The 18,824-nt window shown below is 41.0% G+C and overlaps 1 protein-coding gene across 2 annotated transcripts in view; it reads right to left on the bottom strand.

Annotated features, from left to right (window-relative positions):
- LOC139581025 (TANK-binding kinase 1-binding protein 1-like) overlaps positions 1-16,816 on the bottom strand; it is a 114,825-nt gene extending 98,009 nt beyond the window's left edge. The window contains exon 1 of one of the 2 annotated variants that reach the window (XM_071410324.1): positions 16,127-16,816. The gene's annotated coding sequence lies outside the window, so the exon portion shown is untranslated. The other variant, XM_071410325.1, reaches the window with a different exon arrangement.
- Positions 16,817-18,824: the final 2,008 nt, after the last annotated feature.

The raw sequence follows: 18,824 nt of genomic DNA, 5'->3' as shown, positions 1-18,824 counted from the left end.
TTATTGAGTAAATGAATGTCTGCTGAGTGCAACCATATGAAGATCATCAAAGGTAAGGGATTAATTTTATCTCTATTTCTGACGTGTAACTGTTCTACATGGCTGGCTACTGTTTGTAATGATTTGTCTAGTGGGCTATGTTCTCAAATAATCGTAAGGTATGCTTTCGCCGTAAAGCATTTTTTAAATCTGATACCGTGGTTGGATTCACATGCTGAAACAGTCTGATTAGTTTTGGGCTAGACACTGATCTGTAAATGTCTCCTCTTTTTAAAAAGTTGAGTGAAATTAGCACTCGTCAATCACGGATTTGTATTAAATATGGATGTAAAGTGGACTTGAGTGCTGAAAACCAAAACGTATAAAACTTAATTGACCAGGAGAGATAGCTGACAAACATAACTGGATGGCAAGAATCATCACAGACACCCTAAAGTGTTGTGTCATATGTTTCTTGTTGAATATGTTATAAAGTGAAACAAAATGTTTTATATATGCTTCAAACTACAGATGTAAGGGCATTGAAGTGGTAAACATAATGTCATAAAAGATGAGAAAATACATGTACAATGGTTCTCTGTATTAGTATTAGCCACATCAGCCCATTAAAATACCTAGGTAGAGCAGAGAGAACTTAGAGAGCATGTGGCTTTGCAACACACAGGTGTTTCATCTCAACACTGGGATGATGTTAACAATGAGATGCCACACAGGCCTCATGCTGCTCAGGTAGGAGGGTACCAGAAATAAATGAATAAAAACACAAAACGAATGAAAAAGAACACAGAGCCAAGGCACTTCAGGAACACACAGACATCAAAAATATCCCTGGCATCAATATTTTCAACTGGCTCGGCTTGCTATCACAGCACCGCCAATTTCCATTTATTAAAGGCGGATAGAATTCCTATTGCGAAAGGTGGCGGGAAACAGCCGATTAATCGGCCAAAGTCTGCCAAAAGCTCCAGCACTGTGTTTGTTCAAGTGAAAATCAGGAGATACCCCATTTGTTTGAGCTCCTCTACAAAAACCTGTTACAGAGTCTAGCCTTCCGTAGTGTGGCTCTGTCGTTGACTCCCTTGTGAAGAGGAAGAATATGAGTACCATGATCATGGTGAAGTAGAGGATGGTAATGGCCGCACTAATGATCTGCAGCTTGGAGAAGAAGTAGTGCACGTCGTAGACAAACAGGTAGACTGCCATGAAGAGACTGGTCAGGAAAGAATGCAACCACCAGTGAGTTCTATACAAAACACAACACACTCTTTAGGATAGGCTCAATACTCATTTTTGACACTAGTGAGGTCTAAGTGCATGGATCGATGAGCAGAGATCAATTGAGTGATATGAGAAAGAAACATTTGCACGATTTAGAACGTTTTCTAAACTAAAATAGATTTACTGTTGACACGAAGACTTCACATTTGGTATCTTAACATAAGGGCACATGTAATCTGGTCAACTGGAAATGTTGGAAATCCATTTTACAAATATTACACAATGCATTTACATGCAAAGAGAGAGAGCACAGTATGCCATTATTGTTCCAGATCCATGTATTTATGGCTCCACCCACCTCTTCACACAAGTGGAAGTACAACTTTCATTGTATCACCACGACTACCGGCAAAACAGTTCGTCTTTCTATCACCCACGTGGGTATAACCAATGAGGAGATGGCACATGGGTACCTGCTTCTATAAACCAATGAGAAGATGGCACGTGGGTACCTGCTTCTATAAACCAATGAGGAGATGGGAGAGGCAGGACTTGCGGCGCGATCTGCGTCAGAAATAGGAACGACATCTATTTTAGCCCTTGGTGTCGCAGACGCTCGTTGGCGTGCGAAGCAGTGTGGGTGCAATAATTGAATAACATGGATTTCTAAATTTATTTTGCGACGCTCGCGCACGCGTCGGGTCTGGTCAGCATGTTACCCCCTGTATGAAAGTATGTTCCAGAATGATAACCACAAACTAGAATGGAGCTATTAGCGAAGTAGCCTGTACGCAGTTACCAAAACAGCTTGGACAAGCAGTAGAGTTGGTTCTTATTAAGAGTAGCAAAACGGAGAATGAAGGAAAGGTGAGGCCTCTCCCATCCAGAATGAATAAGTCATAGCAGAGACTGAAATTGCAGAAATTGCAGAGTGCGAAATTCTAATTACAGAAGTAGAAATATTTAACATTCATGAAAGTGTCATACATCAAAATAAAGCTTAACTTCTTGTTAATCCAGCCGCTGTGTCAGATTTCAAAAAGGCATTACGGTGAAAGCACACCATGCGATTATCTGAGGACAGCGCCCCGCATACAAGAGCATGAAAAACATTTTTCAACCAGGCAGGTGCGCCACGAAAGTCAGAAATAGCGATATAATAAATGCTTACCTTTGAAGATCTTCTTCTGTTGGCACTCCAAAAGGTCCCAGCTACAGTGAGGGAAAAAAGTATTTGATCCCCTGCTGATTTTGTACGTTTGCCCACTGACAAAGAAATGATCAGTCTATAATTTTAATGGTAGGTTTATTTGAACAGTGAGAGACAGAATAACAACAAAAATATCCAGAAAAACGCATGTCAAAAATGTTATAAATTGATTTGCATTTTAATGAGGGAAATAAGTATTTGACCCCCTCTCAATCAGAAAGATTTCTGGCTCCCAGGTGTCTTTCATACAGGTAACGAGCTGAGATTAGGAGCACTCCCTTTAAGAGTGTGCTCCTAATCTCAGTTTCTTACCTGTATAAAAGACACCTGTCCACAGAAGCAATCAATCAATCAGATTCCAAACTCTCCACCATGGCCAAGACCAAAGAGCTCTCCAAGGATGTCAGGGACAAGATTGTAGATCTACACAAGGCTGGAATGGGCTACAAGACCATTGCCAAGCAGCTTGGTGAGAAGGTGACAACAGTTGGTGCGATTATTCGCAAATGGAAGAAACACAAAACAACTGTCAAACTCCCTTGGCCTAGGGCTCCATGCAAGATCTCACCTCGTGGAGTTGCAATGATCATGAGAATGGTGAGGAATCTGCCCAGAACTAAACAGGAGGATCTTGTCAATGATCTCAAGGCAGCTGGGACCATAGTCACCAAGAAAACAATTGGTAACACACTACGCCGTGAAGGACTGAAATCCTGCAGCGCCCGCAAGGTCCCCCTGCTCAAGAAAGCTCATATACATACCCGTCTGAAGTTTGCCAATGAACATCTGAATGATTCAGAGGACAACTGGGTGAACGTGTTGTGGTCAGACGAGACCAAAGTGGAGTTCTTTGGCATCAACTCAACTTGCCGTGTTTGGAGGAGGAGGAATGCTGCCTATGACCCCAAGAAACCATCCCCACCGTCAAACATGGAGGTGGAAACATTATGCTTTGGGGGTGTTTTTCTGCTAAGGGGACAGGACAACTTCACCGCATCAAAGGGACGATGGACGGGGCCATGTACCGTCAAATCTTGGGTGAAAACCTCCTTCCCTCAGCCAGGGCATTGAAAATGGGTCGTGGATGGGTATTCCAGCATGACAATGACCCAAAACACACGGCCAAGGCAACAAAGGAGTGGCTCAAGAAAAAGCACATTAAGGTCCTGGAGTGGCCTAGCCAGTCTCCAGACCTTAATCCTATAGAAAATCTGTGGAGGGAGCTGAAGGTTCGAGTTGCCAAACGTCAGCCTCGAAATCTTAATGACTTGAAGAAGATCTGCAAAGAGGAGTGGGACAAAATCCCTCCTGAGATGTGTGCAAACCTGGTGGCCAACTACAAGAAACATCTGACCTCTGTGATTGCCAACAAGGGTTTTGCCACCAAGTACTAAGTCATGTTTTGAAGAGGGGTCAAATACTTATTTCCCTCATTAAAATGCAAATCAATTTATAACATTTTTGACATGTGTTTTTCTGGATTTTTTTGTTGATATTCTGTCTCTCACTGTTCAAATAAACATACCATTAAAATTACAGACTGATCATTTCATTGTCAGTGGGCAAACGAACAAAATCAGCAGGGGATCAAATACTTTTTTCCCTCACTGTACATCACAAATGGTCATTTTGTTCGATAAAATCCTTCTTTATATCCCCAAAAACTCAGTTTAGCTGGCACGCTTCATTCAATAATCCACCGGTTTCCCTCCTTCAAAATGCATACAAAATGAATCCCAAACGTTACCAATAAACTTCTCCAAACAAGCCAAACAACATTTATAATCAAACCTTTGGTACCCTAATACGTAAATAAATTATACAATTTAAGACGGAGAATCGCTATTGTCTTTACCGGAGATGAGCAACAAAGAACGCGCTCTCATCCTTGCGCATGTGTCACGCCCTGACCATAGTTTGCTTTGTATGTTTTATGTTTTGGTTGGTCAGGGTGTGATCTGTGTGGGCATTCTATGTTGTATGTCTGGTTTGTATATTTCTATGTGTTTGGCCTGATATGGTTCTCAATCAGAGACAGGTGTTTTGCATTGTCTCTGATTGGGAACCATATTTAGGTAGCCTGTTTTGTATTGTGGGTTGTGGGTTATTGTCTATGTTATGTTGAATGTTAGCACAGTGTTTATTATAGCGGTCACGTTCGTCTTATTCGTTTTGTTGTTTTTTGTTTAAGTGTTCTTCATTAAATATAGAAGAATGTATTCAAACCACGCTGCGCTTTGGTCTGCTTCTTACGACGATCGTGACAGCATGAAAACACTACAGCCAAAATGGGAGCCACTTAGGAAATACTACAAATTCTAGCTCATTTTTCCAAAAACAAGCCTTAAACTCTTTTTAAAGACTGTTGACATCTAGTGGAATCCCTAGGAACTGCAATCTGAGAGGATTTTGCCTCATAATAAACATGACAGCCATTGGAAACAGTGGTAGGCTGAACTTTTTTATTTTTGGATGGTTTGTCCTCGCGGTTTCGCCTGCCATATCTGTTCTGTTATACTCACAGACATTATTCGAACAGAAACGTCAGAGTGTTTTATGCATATCCTAGCTTCGGGGCCTGAGTAACAGGCAGTTTACTTTGGGCATGCTTTTCCCTAGCACAAAGGGGTTTTAATACGTTTGAGCCAATCAGTTGTGTTGTGACAAGGTAGGGGGGTATACAGAAGATATTTGGTAAAAGACCAAGTCCATATTATGGCAAGAACAGCTTAAAGAAGCGAAGAGAAACAGTCCATCTTTACTTTTAGACAAGAAGGTCAGTCAATACAGAACATTTCAAAAACTTTGTAAGTTTCTTCAAGTGCAGTTGCAAAAACCACCAAGCGGTATGATGAAACTGGCTCTTATGAGGACAGCCACAGAAATGGAAGACACAGAGTTACCTCTGCTGCAGAAGATACGTTCATTAGATTTACCAGCCTCAGAAATTGCAGCCCAAATAAATTCTTCACAGAGTTTACGTAACAGACACATCTCAACATCAACTGTTCAATGGAGACTGTGTGAATCAGACCTTCATGGTCGAATTGCTGCAAAGAAACCACTACTAAAGGACACCAATAATAATAAGAGACTTGCTTGGGCCAAGAAACATGAGCAATGGACATTAGACCGGTGGAAATTTGTCCTTTGGTCTGGAGTGCAAATTGGAGATTATTGGTCCCAACCACCGCATCTTTGTGAGATATGGTGTGGGTGAACGGCTGATCTCCGCATGTGTGGTTCCCACCGTAAAGCATGAAGGAGAAGAAGGTGTGATGGTGTGGGGGTGCTTTGCTGGTGACACTTTCTGTGATTTATTTAGAATTCATGGCACACTTAAACAGCATGGCTACCACAACATTCTGCAGTGATACGCCATCCCATCTGGTTTGGACTTAGTGGGACTAGCATTTGTTTTTCAACAGAACAATGACCCAACATACCTCCAGGTTGTGTAAGGGCTATTTGACAAAGAAGGAGAGTGATGAAGTGCTACATCAGAAGATCTGGCCTCAACAATCCTCCGACATCAACCAAATTGAGATGGTTTGAGATGAGTCGGACTGCCGAGTGAAGGAAAAGTAGCCAACAAGTGCTCAGCATATATGGGAACTCCTTCAAGACTGTTGGAAAAGCATTCAGTGCCAGTGAAGCTGGTTGAGAGAATGACAAGAGTGTGCAAAGCTGTCAAGAGTGGCTATTTGAAGAATATCAAATATAAAATATATTTGGATTTGTTTAACACTTTTTTGGTTACTACATGATTCCATATATGTTATTTCATAGTTTTGATGTCTTCACTATTATTCCACAATGTAGAAAATAGCAAAAATAAAGAAAAACCCTTGAATGAGTAGGTGTTCTAAAACTTTTGACCGGTAGTGTATATTTGTATATGATGGAATGTATAGACATTATGGACAGTATATGGACAAAATATGTTGTATATCTGTAGAATTTGTACGATATAATAGTATATGTACAGCAAAAGTTAAGTAGGATAGGCAGACTAGAATTCAGTATATACAGTGCCTTCGGAAAGTATTCAGACCCCTCGACTTTTTCTACATTTTGTTACGTTACAAGCCTTATTCTAAAATGGATTACAAAATTATAACTCACAGCAATCTACAAACAATACCCCATAATGACAAAGTGAAAACAGGTTTTTGAAATTTTTGCAAATAAAAAAAACAAAAAAAACAACTGAAATACCTTATTTACGTAAGTATTCAGACCCTTTGCTATGAGACTCAAAATTGAGCTCAGATGCATCCTGTTTCTATTGATCATCGTTGAGATGTTTCTACAACTTGATTGGAGTCCACCTGTGGTAAATTCAATTGATTGGACATGATTTGGAAAGGCACAAACCTGTCAGGCACAAAAACCAAGCCATGAGGTTGAAGGAATTGTCTGTAGAGCTCCGAGACAGGATTGTGTCGAAGCACATATCTGCGGAATGGTACCAAACAATTTCTGCAGCATTGAAGATCACCAATAACACAGTGGCCTCCATCATTCTTAAATGGAAGACGTTTCAAACCACCAAAACTCTTGCTAGAGCTGGCCACCCGGCCAAACTGAGCAATCAGGGGAGAAGAGCCTTGGTCAGGGAGGTGACCAAGAACTCGATGGTCACTCTGACAGAGCTCTACAGTTCTTCTGTGGAGATGGGAGAGCCTTCCAGAAGGACAACCACCTCTGCAGCACTCCACCAATCAGGCCATTATTATCATATTTCTCAGCATGCTCTACTGCAGTTTGATTTTGTATAATTATTTGTTTCAATATCTGTGTTTTTGCATGCATGCGTACATGTACATACATTGAGAAAGTATTTGTACTTGAGAAAGTATTTATACCTCATTCCACATTGTTGTGTTACAGCCTGTATTCCAAAATTCTAAATAGTTTTTTCCTCTCCCATCTACACACAAATCCCCATAATGGTAAAGTGAAAATTTGTAAAAAATGAAATATCTAATTCACATAAGTATTCATACCCCTGAGTCAATACTTTATAGACACACCTTACAGCTGTGAGTCTTTCTTGGTATATCTCTAAGAGCTTTCCACACCTGGAAATATTTTCCCATTACTATTTTCAATATTCTTCAAACTCTGTCAATTTGGTTGTTGATCATTGCTAGGCAACCAGGTCAGGTCTTCAAGTAGATTTAAGTAAAACGAGCTTTCCACACCTGGAAACATTTGCACATTACTATTTTCAATATTCTTCAAACTCTGTCAATTTGGTTGTTGATCATTGCTAGAAAACCAGGTCAGGTCTTCAAGTAGATTTAAGTAAAAACTGTAACTCTGCAACTCCAGTGCAGATTTGGCCTTGTGTTTTAGGTTATTGTCCTGCTGAAAGGTGAATTCATCTCCCAATGTCTGGTGGAAGGCAGACTGAATCTAGGTCTTAGCCTGTGCTTAGATCCATTCTGTTTCTTTTTTTATCCTGAAAAACTCCCCAGTCCTCTTGGCGCACAGATCCCTTTAGCGCATATATGTCAGAGTCAAGGCCCGCGGGCCACATCCGGCCCGCGAGAAGGTTTTTTACGGCCCCTGGGATGATCTTGATTTATTATTAGAACCGGCCCGCAGACCGCAGCAAGCCGGCAGCCCGCAGATCTTTTACACGCACCAATACTACATTTCCCACAATGCAACGGTGACGCACCGAGCAGTAGGCTGCTGTGTAAATGAGATGGAGCTGCCTTGGGAAAAACTCGTGGGTTTGACAACCGACGGAGCACCTGCGATGTGTGGACACAGGAGCGGACTGGTGGCGAAGATACGGGAAAAGATGCAAGAGGAAAACGCGACAGGTGAGCTGACAGCTTATCATTGTATCATACACCAGGAAGCGTTGTGCGGTAAAGCCTTGAAAATGGAGCATGTAATGAGCATCATCACGCGCACAGTTAACTTTATCAGAGCCAAAGGTTTGAATCACCGCCAGTTCAAGGCATTTCTGACGGAGTTAGAAACGGAGCATGGTGATTTGCCTTATCACACAGAGGTGCGATGGCTAAGCCAGGGAAAGGTGCCTTGAATACCGGTTTCTTTCATTTAATGTTCATGTTATGGGGATTTTTATATAAAGGAAATTTGTCTTTTGTGTCTGTTGAAAATTAAAGATTACTGACAGAGCCATAAGAAAATATTGCTTTATTTATCTGATCATATTGGAATATATTTGTTAGGTTTTCAGTAGGTTCAATTAGGTTCACTAGACTATATGCGTCATTTAAAAAAATTTCAATGAACATTCGAACAGTCCGGCCCTCGGCTTGTAGCTAAATTTTTTATTTGGCCCTCCGTCCATTTGACTTTGACACCCCTGCTTTAGCGGAATCATTTTCGTAAACATCCGCTGAATTGCAGAGCGCCAAATTCAAAAGAAATTACAAAAAATATTTAATTTCATGAAATCACAAGTGCAATATACCAAAACACAGCTTAGCTTGTTGTTAATCCACCTGTCGTGTCATATTTTGAAAATATGCTTAACAGCGAAAGCAATCCAAGCGTTTGTGTGAGTTTATCGATCACTAGACAAAACATTACAAACAGCTAGCAGCAATGTAGATTGGTTACGAAAGTCAGAAAATAAATAAAAATAATCGCTTACCTTTGATGATCTTCGGATGTTTGCACTCACGAGACTCCCAGTTACACAATAAATGTTCCTTTTGTTCGATAAAGATTATTTTTATATCCGAAAACCTCCATTTGGTTGGCGCGTTATGTTCAGAAATCCACAGGCTCGAGCGGTCATGAAGGGCAGACGAAAAATCCAAATAGTATCCGTAAAGTTCGTAGAAACATGTCAAATGTTTTTTATAATCAATCCTCAGGTTGTTTGGTTACCTTGCAACTGAGTTATGAAGGACACCTGTATCTTTGTAGTGACTGGGTGCTTTGATACACCATCCAAAGTGTAATTCATAACTTCACAATGCTCAAATAGATATTCAATGTCTGTTTTTTTATATTTTTACCTGTCTACCAATAGGTGCCCTTTTTTGTGAGGCATTGTAAAACCTCCCTGGTCTTTATGGTTGAATCTGTTCTTTGAAATTCACTGCTCGACTGAGGCACCTTACAGATAATTGTATGTGTGGGGTACAGAAATGAGGTAGTCATTCAATAATCATGTTAAACACTTATTGCACACAGTGAGTCCATGAAACGTATTTCGTGACTTGTTAAGCAAATGTTTACTCCTGAACTTATAGGCTTGCAATTACAAAGAGGTTGAATACTTATTGACTCAAGACATTTCAACTTTTCATTTTTAATTCATTTGTAAAAAATAAAATTAAAAAACATAGAATAACTCCACTTTTACATTATGGAGTATTGTGTGTAGGCCAGTGACAAAAAAAATCTCGATTGAATCCATGTAACACAAAATATTTAGGAAAAAGTCAAGGGGTGTGAATACTTTCTGAAGGCACTTACATTTACATTTACATTTAAGTCATTTAGCAGACGCTCTTATCCAGAGCGACTTACAAATTGGTGCATTCACCTTATGATATCCAGTGGAACAACCACTTTACAATAGTGCATCTAACTCTTTTAAGGGGGGGGGGGGGGGGGGTTAGAAGGATTACTTTATCCTATCCTAGGTATTCCTTAAAGAGGTGGGGTTTCAGGTGTCTCCGGAAGGTGGTGATTGACTCCGCTGACCTGGCGTCGTGAGGGAGTTTGTTCCACCATTGGGGTGCCAGAGCACTTAATTCATTTATCTTATGTTACACAAAAATAAATTATGTAAATGTTTCTAAAGTAATCCAATCTGTTATTTGGACTTATTGCACTCGTTACTGAAATGGTTGTTCCAGTTTAGATGGTTTACTCATCTTACTCATCTTTCTAACCCTGGCAGTCATTCTGAATGCAGATTGTGGGTGAATAACATTTCCAATTGTTGGATATCCCCACTCAGGCTGGATTCCAATAGACATCACTTTGCAAGCCAGCATAATGTTACTTCAAATCAAATCACTTGATGCTGGTTTTGCGGGTGACCAACAATTCTGGTACGCTTGTGACCAGTCTCCAAAACACAGCGAAGGCTGGTCACCAGCAAAAACACAATGATGGCTGGTCGTTAGTGAAAACACAACAAAGCCTGGTCAACAGCGAAACACAACAAAGGCTGATCACCAGCGAAAACACAGCAAAGACTGGTCACCAGCGAAAACACAACAAAGGCTGGTCACCAGCGAAAACACAACAGTCTATGCTAGTCTACGCTGTTTTTTTCAGCACGGGGTGATCCTAAATTGACAGCATGCTCTTGGGGAAACAAATTGGCTGGACATTGGCAGATATTTGTTACACTCATATCAAGCAAAGCATTGTGAAAGCTTTGCAATAGAAACAGGATACCTCGAGCTAACGTCTATGTGTTGCAGTGAAAAGCACAGAGGCACAAACACCCATGGCATGAAGTGTGCTAGTTGGTTGGGAATTATTGTGCTCTTGGCAAACAACATTCGGCTGGACACCGACTGGTATTTTATTGTGCTCATATTAAGTCAAGCACCCAGCAACACTGTTGTGTAATCATCCAACAAACACTATTATCGGTCACACTTCAAAAGGCGTCATTGCGTTTCAATTTCCCCCAGTGGCTATGCCTGAGGATCTCTTACGGTTAACTGGATTCTGGGGCCCTTCTTAATGGTTAATGACTAACAGTTAGTAAGAGAAACAGAGCATCCACGGTCTCTGGTAGTTGGTAAAGCTCTGTGGAGGAGCTAGCAACGACAATGACCCTCGTTTACCCAATATTCATCGGACAGCAACTGAATGAGAGAGAATGTTCCTCCTTCCCGCACAACTCGACAGAAGTTATAAACCGTTGATACTGGGTCACCTCGGGTTGAAGTTGGAAACACGGAGAAGAAAGTGTCCAAGCACCTTTACAGATTTGCTAGGTGTGTTGTTATGCAGTACTTTTGAAGGAAGAAGGAATGGGAAGAGATCAGTGTCACAACTGCAGTCTCTCTCTCTCTCTCTCTCTCTCTCTCTCTCTCTCTCTCTCTCTCTCTCTCACCCCTTGCGACCCTTAAAAGCAGCCCATTAATATTATATCATGTAGCAGAGTTCCTGCTCTCCCTCCTCCCATCATCAGCTACATTTGACAGAGTGTGAGTGGCTTACATAAATGTACAGCAACATCATTGTTGAATGGGCGAGGCAGAAATGAGTAAGAGATATGTTGGAGAGACATGGAATTCATTTTATATACATGGTCAGGCTGTGCTGTGAGTCACATAAGTGCCGTTTCTTAGTTGGTAGTCAGCCGTGCTTATGAAGGCATTACACATGTACAGTTAAGCAGAGAGCTCAGAGGTAGAGCAAATTCAGGTCTCGGGTGATGAGGCCATAGAGTGAGATGAATGGCCTCAATATGCTAGTGTGCTAGGCAGTCTTGCAGGTATTGGGTGTATTAAAGACACATTACTCAGATCTACTCTATGGTGGTAGGCTTTGCAGCGGTTGATCTCATCTCACTGCAATATGGGTTTAGGGCAGTGTTGGGCAGCCAAGAGGTGACACCTCTAATAGTCAAAGTTTTGATTGAAAAGATGAAATAAAAGCCAGCACCTACTGTACACCAAGCATATGCTGGTAAGACTGCCTCCTCCTGGTATTGGGTGTTCCAATTCGAAAGTATTGATTGAAAACTAGTTGCTAGATTGTTAGAATCAGGTGTGTTACTGATTGACTCGAACAAAAGTCTGCACCCACTGGCCCTCATAGATTGCGAGTTGACTCGGATGACAGGGAAACGAAGCTGCAATTTCCAGACCAATTAGATTCCAGTTAAGCTAGAAATGCGAAGTTTAACGACGAGTCATGCTTAAACTGCATCATTCAATGTGTTACTCACCCTCAGCGGGCTACCTTTCAGAGAAAAACACTCTTCAATTCTGCACTCCAGCTGTATGGTGCCAAATTGCTCACTCTCTTTAATCTATGTGCGTCAGCCCTTTGTTACCACTGGAGAGTAAGGACACTTGGTGAAGGTCACACTGCACACTGTAGCGCAAACAGTCTTAATTAATCGACTGAAGCAATCAGTTGCTTGATTGGTAAGGCCTCTGATTATGGGGGATCCATTAAAAGCCAGACAGGACTTTGGCCAGAAACTGGAGAGATTTGTGTACTATGGGACCTCTGTTGGGCAACATGGGTCTGGACCAGCAAATGGCCACATCACTTTCACACATGATGAGGTAACTGGTAAATACATGTCCCCATGGTTGTTTGGAGGTATATCTTTCTCACCAAGGCTCCCTATGGATTCCTTGTTGGTTTTCCGCTTTAGAGTATGATTGTGCTTTGTTTCCCTTAAAGGAAGCAATTAATCCTCAAAATAGACATACTAACAGGTACATCATCTCCACAGTATGCATCATTCATGATACACCAATAGTGACAACCATAATACAGTTCTGCACTCATAATTACAGCTCAAACACAACACTTTACATAAGACATCAGAAACAAGCCGAGATGCTCCCACAATCCAATTTAAGGGTGAGAAAAGCAAAACATGGTTAGCTGAGAAAACAAAGCGAAACACAACAACAGCCCCGTGAGAGTCTACAGTGTTACAGTGGCAAGAAAAAGTATGTGAACCCTTTGGAATTACCTGGATTTCTGCATAAATGTGTCATTTGATCTGATCTTTATCTAAGTCGCAACAATAGACAAACATAGCGTGCTCAAACTAATAACACACAAATTATTGTATTTTTCTTGTCGATATTGAATACATCATTTAAACATTCACAGTGTAGGTTGGAAAAACTATGTGAACTCCTTGACATTCATAAAGCTGGAAAGGGTTACAAAAGTATCTCTAAAAGCCTTGATGTTCATCAATCCACGGTAAGACAAAATGTCTATAAATGGGAACAGTTCAGCACTGTTGCTACTCTCCCTAGGAATGGCGGTCCTGCAAAGATTACTGCAAGAGCACAGCGCAGAATGCTCAATGATGTTAAGAAGAATCCTAGAGTGTCAGCTAAAGACTTACAGAAATCTCTGGAACATGCTAACATCTCTGTTGACGAGTCTACGATACGTAAAAACACTAAACAAGAATGGTGTTCATGGGAGGAAACCACGAAAGAAGCCACTGCTGTCCAAAAAAACATTGCTGACCGTCTGAAGTTTGCAAAAGTGCCCATGGATGTTCCACAGTGCTTCTGGCAAAATACTCTGTGGACAGATGAAACTACAGTTGTTTGGAAGGAACACACAACACTATGTGTGGAGAAAAAAAGGCTCCGCACACCAACATTAAAACCTCATCCCAACTGTAAAGTATGGTGGAGGGAGCATCATGGTTTGGGGCTGATTTGCTGCCTCAGGGCCTGGACAGCTTGCTATCATCAAGTTTATCAAGACAATTTGCAGGAGAATGTAAGGCTATCTGTCTGCCAATTGAAGCTCAACAGAAGTTGGGTGATGCAACAGGACAATGACTCAAAACACAGAAGTAAATCAACAACAGAATGGCTTCAACAGAAGAAAATATGCCTTCTGGAGTGGCCCAGTAAGAGTCCTGACCTCAACCCAATTGAGACGCTGTGGCATGACCTCAAGAGAGCAGTTCACACCAGACATCCCAAGAATATTGCTGAACTGAAACAGTTTTGTAAAGAGGAATGGTCCAAAATTCCTGACTGTTGTGCAGGTCTGATCCACAACTACAGAAAATGTTTGGTTGAGGTTAATGCTGCCAAAGGAGGGTCAACCAGTTATTAAATCCAAGGATTCACATACTTTTCCCACCCTGCACTGTGAATGTTTACACGGTGTGTTCAATAAAGACATGTTATTAGTTTATGCAGACTGTGTTGGTCTATTGTTGTGACCTAGATGAAGATCAGATCAAATGTTATGACCAATTTATGCAGAAATCCAGGTATTTGCAAAGGGTTCACATACTTTTTCTTGCCACTGTATGTGATTGGCGATTAGCAGGTAGGCTAACACACACAGTGATTCAGTCACTTAAATGAGCCCCTGCACACAGACAGACAGGCCCTGGCGGGACCAGCGGAGAGCCGCGCTGCAAATTAAGTGCACAGTAATCAAGTTAGGCTCTGGCCCAGAACACCATTGACAACACAAGGGCCTGCAGGGAAACAGGCTAGGTGGTGGTGGTTGGAGTGGTGGGGGTCATTCTACAGTACCACCTCCCTCCTCTCAGTGCCATGGGTTATCAGATTCGTATTAACAGGCTAATTGAATGAGCGTTTAATCGTTCACTGTTGAGCCACTGACTGCATGGACTAAGTATTATTGACATAGTGAATTGCGAGGCCAGTTTAAAAGCATGAGATGCATGCCGTTCAGCTAGTAAGCTTGGATCAAAGATGTATTTTTCCATCTCTCTGATGGAGATCTGGGGGAGATCTTACACAACTCTCCACCAGGGTAGAAGATCAGTTAGATAGAGACATAATTTAAGTAAAATGCCTTTGGCTTTGACAGACATATTTTTGAAATTTCTGAAATGTGTGAATTAGGCAAATGTTTCCATCACAGCACTGTATTCTTTGCCTACTTAAATTCTGCTTTTAAAGCACATATTCTGTAAGTCTGGCAGGAAGTCTGTCATTCCCATTTGCTATACATGACTACTAATTCATAAGGACCCTGGCTGTCAGAGAACCCCAAACCACAACCTAAAACACAATCAATCTACAGTTGAGATAAACTCCACAAACCTTTTCTCTCTCTTCTGAAACCAAAAGTCCTATTTAAACTCGTCAATTCATGTAAAACGATAACGAAGTATTTCAGCACCACGGTGCTGTTCTCTTCATTGCAACTGTAGAGACACTGCAGCCCACTCTCCAGTCCACCCCACAACAGTCTACTGGACAATAAGTCCTTTATCCTCTCAAGGCAACCTCTGATTCCCCTAAATCTCTAGTGCCTACAGTAGTTTAATTGAATTTGTTATCAAGCTAGGCACTTCATACAGGCTTCCTCAATGACTGACACCAGAAAGACCCAAACATCATGCATCATCCCTGTAAGAGACTGCAATTGTATTTCATCTTTAGATAAACGGTACAGTATATGCCAGTATTACATGCACTATTGGGACTTAAGGCCTATCCATGATTAAAAATGCCTTTGGCTCACCTCAGAATGAACGACCGTATCTATCCAAGTACACCTTGTGTCATGTCACATTCCTCTTTAAGTTCCAGATTTTGCTTCCGTGGTTTTCCATTCGACTAATTTCATTCCAAGATCACACGGTCTGTTGTTAGTTGCACGTCATTGTGTTATTGTTGTTCTACAGCCTACCAAACACTTCTGACAAAACTGGAGAACGAAAGTCGATCTACATCAAGATCCAACAGACGCCTATACCTATGCCTATACTGCTACCCACATAGCCTAAAGGTGCCTTCCTTTCAACAGTGTACAAATGATCACTAAAACACTATCTTCATGTATTTATTGGTATAGAATTGTAATTAGTCTAGCCACCTAAATGAGTGGTCTACGGTTAAATAAACCTGCACGGTTTTGACAATTGAATTGCAAGCTATACCTTTTAGTTCATGTAATCTAAATTTGCCCAGAGCAAATGATTTGATCATCCATTCAAAATATTGTATGAGCATCCCTCACCTACGTGGCGCTTGAAGTTGGGCGATTTCTGTGGCCAGGATCAGACGATAACTCCATCCATTTGAGGTGGGGATGATGCTGTCAAAGCACGCGCGTCTCCTTTAAGATGCATCAGCTTTGTTCAAGAACACTGCTAATTTATGGTGTGCTCATTAGCAGCTGACGATTAATCAATATTTCACCCATGTGTTACGAAGTCTACTAACAAAAACATGCATGGGAAATATTGTGCTTTTTTTCTGTGCAATCTGTAGGATCACGCGTATACACGGAGCGCGCTGCTTCTTTCACATTCCCAACCTTGTCTGCCTATGTGTCTCCATGCACTCACATCAGAGGCTATGGAATACTCTAGTATCACTGTATGATACATCTAATCTACTGATAATACATGGTAATAAAAAAGGCGACCCCATCCTCACACGCTCCCTTTGATCGATCTAGAGATGCCATTGCTCAAGAGGGGCAGTACACCCAAAAAAGCGCAAGGTTGCGGCGAGTCCCAATGTCCGTTGATAGTAGCCAGTGTTCTTCTGTTCTCTCCTTCCACAGTTCTGTAACTGCTGCTATAACTGGAGATCAAACACTTTGTTCTCGATTGGGGTGGATTCTTGTCGCGGCAATAGGAGCTTCATATGGCTCCAACACGCAGCAGCAGCAGCACATGTAGTCCAGCGCATAAGAACCAAATATGCTGAGATCGTTCGACTTTATGATACAAGTATCAAACTTGGTACACTAATACTAGATACCTTAAGGAACATTCTACAGATTGTAACCTTTATTTAACTAGGCAAGTCAGTTAAGAACAATATCTTATTTACAATGACGGCCTACCCCGGGCAAACCCGGGCGACGCTGGGCCATTTGTGTGCCGCCCTATGGGACTACCAATCATGGCCGGATGTGATACAGCCTGGAATCTAACCAGGGATAGGGACGCTTCTTGCCCTGAGAGGCAGTGTCTTAGACTGCTGTGCAACTCGGTATTGGAGGCAGTCTCGGATTTCCTGTTAGAAGAAAATAAGGTAAAATCATTCCAAACAATATCAAAATGATATCTACCAAATAAATAAACCCCCCAGTTAATATAGACAATAATCCTGATCATCAAATACTCTTAAGACCTTCATGGGGGTCATATTGAGGTCATTTTGACATAGTCCAGCAGCTACGGGAGAAAATTGTGGACTTTGTGATAGAGCCACAAAATTTCACACACAACTGGGGCATGTCTAAAGAAGCATTTTTGGCTATAGAGCCATCACCGATTTAGTCTGTTACCCCCCTGGCAGCCATTTCCAATATAGCTGCCAACCAGCTGCATGGGGCAATATTGAACTATATTCACTTGGCCATATCTCCATAATTAATTGGTACATACAGCCCAATTATGACATTTATTTAAGTCAATGTGTGTAGGCATAAGATGATGCGTTGAATTTGGAAGATATGCTTTATTCATATAAAAGTATATTATTCAACAGGTTTCAGTGCAAATTGTGATTGAGAAATGATGACATCATTTTCTCCTTTTTTCTCTGGCACCTAAAAAAATATATACCACTGAGTATAATAGGTTAAATCTGCAATGGCATTACAGCTAAACCTCTTTGTTTAGACTTTACTTACTTTGTGTAAAGGCTGAAAAGTCTCATTATAAAAGTATTCTGTTAAAATGGGTTACCTGTCTGTCTGCTGGACATCATGCACTCCTATAGGATTTTACCTAAAGTGATGTGTACAGGGCAGGTTTCCTGTCACATTTCTTAAAATTTACACAAAACAGAATATCATATTAAATATCATTGCAATGATAGACTTCATGGAACACCCATATACTTTTTTAAATGTTTACATGTAAACTATTGGAACTAGCCATTAGATATTTTTTTAAACAGTAAGATTGCACATGTTTTCACCACTTTTCTACTAAAATGTTAAAGGATAAGTATATATGGAATCTTTGGGCCATTTTATTATTTATGGAGATATGGCCATGTGAACTATGTCCAATACACCCCAAGTAGCTGGTTGGCGGCTGTACAAAAGCCCTCAGAGCAGCATACTACTAAGATGAGCTTGATCAACCAAGTTGATTTTACCCATTGACTCGCTCTCATTACAACACACTTGTTACTAATTATCAGAACTGCCTACTAATTGGTTGATGATGTAACTGGAAACACTTATAACTGCAAAACATAAAGACGTGCTATTTTCACATACAGTGCATTCAGAACGTATTCAGCCCCTTTCCCTTTTTCCACATGTTGTTACGTTAAAAGCCTTATTCTAAAATTGAATTTTAAAAAACATTCCTCAAACAATACCCCATAATGATAAAGTGAAAAACAGTTTTTAGACTTTTTTGTTTAAAAAAATGAATAGTAAAGTTACTGAAATACCTATATGACATAATTTTTAAGACCCTTTCCTATGAGAATCGAAATTGAGCTCAGGTGCAGCCTGTTTCCATTGATCATCCTTGAGATGTTTCTACAACTTGATTGGAGTCCACCTGTGGTAAATTCAATTGATTGGACATGATTTGGAAAGAAACACACCTGTCTATAGAAGGTCCCACAGTTGACAGTGCATGTCAGAGCATGCTGTGGGCCTGTTTTTCAGCGGCAGGGACTGGAAGACTAGTCAGGATCGAGGGAAAGATGAACGGAGCAAAGTACAGAGAGCTCCG

The sequence above is a fragment of the Salvelinus alpinus genome, chromosome 7 (genome assembly GCF_045679555.1).
Source record: "Salvelinus alpinus chromosome 7, SLU_Salpinus.1, whole genome shotgun sequence".
NCBI lineage: Eukaryota > Metazoa > Chordata > Actinopteri > Salmoniformes > Salmonidae > Salvelinus > Salvelinus alpinus.
This window is presented reverse-complemented; position numbering and strand designations above follow the sequence as displayed.